Here is a 2,500-nt window from a genome sequence, read left to right on the forward strand (position 1 = left end):
TCTGACAGCTTTGTGGTAATTTCCCACGCTACGTTTTCACTGAGATCTGTGGCCATGACCTCACACCAAACTGACATTGAAATTAAAGACACGTGAAAATAGATTATTGACGGAATGTTTTACAACCCTGTCCGTCAAAACGATGGACAATGAATGTCTAGTGCAACCTCAAAAAAGAGCCAAAAGCGCAATCTCTGAAAATAAGTGTTGCGTGAAACAGCAGATGATTAATGTTAATAAAAATGGTCTTTAATAAATTGTTCAGAACTGACATGGTGGACCAGAACGAGCTAATTAAGTGATGCAAGTTACTGATCATTATGCTGTTTATTATGTAGAATGGGAAAAAACAAGAACTTGAATTTGGGACACTGGTGTTTAAGTCCGGGACAGTGCCAAGTAGAATTCGGGACAGCTGCGGGACCCTGAGAAAAAAAGTTAATTTCGAGCCCTGCCTGCTCACAGCGCAGTCCTTTCTTATAAATGGGATGAAGCCCCGCCGGTTAGATTCGTATGGCGAAACAACAGGCCGTGAAATTTACCACCACATCTACCCGGCCTCTTGCCTGTGCCCGTTTCAAACTGCACAAGTAATGGCGTGTCTCACAGTAATGCCGTTGGTCCTACGTTTGCCATGTGTGAATTTAGGCTCATACACCAGCTAGCATGTTTGCAAGTCTTTTTTTTTGTCATGACGCCCTTCAATGCTATAAGCTGCGATGGCCGAGAGGTTAAGGCGTTGGACTCGAAATCCAATGGGGTTTCCCCGCGCAGGTTCGAACCCTGCTCGCAGCGCTACTTTGGCTAGTTGGTCTCCTGCCACCTGTTTAATACCCAAGACAGAAACTGGCAAAGGAAGTTGAAACGTCCCGTCCAGCCAATCCGTATAGCAGTGTCTTCTCTAAATGAAGCTGTGGCAAGTTGTGCATGTAAATTTACCATTGCGATGGCCATGTCTATCAGTTGTTCCAAGGGAACCAAGCTTCCCACGAGCGTGTATTTACGCCCCTATGAAGAGTTGCACATTTCATGTGCTTCTCTCATTTGTATTTGCAAAAAGGACTTTGGGTCACTGGAGGCAAACTGGATGAGTTTCTATTCTTGCCCTTTCATTTCCTGGAATGTTTAATTTGCCTCTTTGACGATTTTTGCCCGTACAGCCATACACCACATGTGCAGCTGTGATGGCCGAGTGGTTAAGGCGTTGGGCTTGAAATCCAATGGGGTTTCCCCGCGCAGGTTCGAACCCTGCTCGCAGCGCAGTCCTTTCTTATAAACGGGATTAAGCACGGACGGCTTGATTCCTGTGGCGAGATAACAGATGTGAAATTTTCCATCACATCTTTACGGCCTCTTACATGTCCCCGTTTCAAACTGCAAAAGTAATGGAATGTCTTTCAGTAATGACAGTGGTCCTACTTTTGCTGTGTGTGAATTTAGGCTTGTCCCTCCGATTGCCATCCACCAGGTAGCATGTTTGCATGTCTTTTTTTTCATGTCGCACTCGAATGCAATAAGCTGTGATGGCCGAAAGGTTAAGGCGTTGGACTCGAAATCCAATGCGGTTTCCCCGCGCAGGTTCGAACCCTGCTCGCAGCGTTATTTTGGCTAGTTGGTCTCCTGCCACCAGTTTGATACTCAAGACAGAAACAGGCAAAGGAAGTTGAAACATACTGTCCAGCCAATTCTTTATAGCAGTGTCTTCTCTAACTGAAGCTGTGGCGTGTTGTTCATGTAAATTTACCATTGCGATGGCCATTTCTATCAGTTGTTCCAAGGGAACCAAGCTTCCCACGAGCGTGTATGTATAACCCTCTGAAAAGTTCTCTCATTTGTACTTGCAAAAAGGACTTTGTGTCACTGGAGGCAAACTGGATGAGTTTCTATTCTTGCCTTCTCATTCGCTGGAGTGTGTAGTTTGCCTCTCTGTTGATTTTTGTCTGTACAGTCAAGGCGTGCAGCTGTGATGGCCGAGAGGTTAAGGCGTTGGACTTGAAATCCAATGGGGTCTCCCCGCGCAGGTTCGAACCCTGCTCACAGCGCAGTCCTTTCTTATAAATGGGATGAAGCCCCGCCGGTTAGATTCGTATGGCGAAACAACAGGCCGTGAAATTTACCACCACATCTACCCGGCCTCTTGCCTGTGCCCGTTTCAAACTGCACAAGTAATGGCGTGTCTCACAGTAATGCCGTTGGTCCTACGTTTGCCATGTGTGAATTTAGGCTCATACACCAGCTAGCATGTTTGCAAGTCTTTTTTTTTGTCATGACGCCCTTCAATGCTATAAGCTGCGATGGCCGAGAGGTTAAGGCGTTGGACTCGAAATCCAATGGGGTTTCCCCGCGCAGGTTCGAACCCTGCTCGCAGCGCTACTTTGGCTAGTTGGTCTCCTGTCACCTGTTTAATACCCAAGACAGAAACTGGCAAAGGAAGTTGAAACGTCCCGTCCAGCCAATTCGTATAGCAGTGTCTTCTCTAAATGAAGCTGTGGCAAGTTGT

At 46.6% G+C, this 2,500-nt stretch overlaps 5 non-coding genes across 5 annotated transcripts; all 5 read left to right on the forward strand.

The window, feature by feature from the left end:
- The first annotated feature begins 713 nt into the window (after positions 1 to 713).
- trnas-cga lies at positions 714 to 795 on the forward strand. Its single transcript has one exon. It is a non-coding gene; the product is annotated as a tRNA-Ser (tRNA).
- A 383-nt stretch (positions 796 to 1,178) lies between these two features.
- trnas-uga lies at positions 1,179 to 1,260 on the forward strand. The gene has a single exon. It is a non-coding gene; the product is annotated as a tRNA-Ser (tRNA).
- A 257-nt stretch (positions 1,261 to 1,517) lies between these two features.
- On the forward strand, positions 1,518 to 1,599 carry trnas-cga. The gene has a single exon. It is a non-coding gene; the product is annotated as a tRNA-Ser (tRNA).
- Positions 1,600 to 1,960: 361 nt separating this feature from the next.
- On the forward strand, positions 1,961 to 2,042 carry trnas-uga. The gene has a single exon. It is a non-coding gene; the product is annotated as a tRNA-Ser (tRNA).
- A 246-nt stretch (positions 2,043 to 2,288) lies between these two features.
- Positions 2,289 to 2,370, forward strand: trnas-cga. Its single transcript has one exon. It is a non-coding gene; the product is annotated as a tRNA-Ser (tRNA).
- The last annotated feature ends 130 nt before the right edge of the window (positions 2,371 to 2,500 follow it).

Source organism: Alosa sapidissima, chromosome 18 (assembly GCF_018492685.1).
Source record: "Alosa sapidissima isolate fAloSap1 chromosome 18, fAloSap1.pri, whole genome shotgun sequence".
In the NCBI taxonomy this organism is placed as follows: Eukaryota; Metazoa; Chordata; class Actinopteri; order Clupeiformes; family Clupeidae; genus Alosa; species Alosa sapidissima.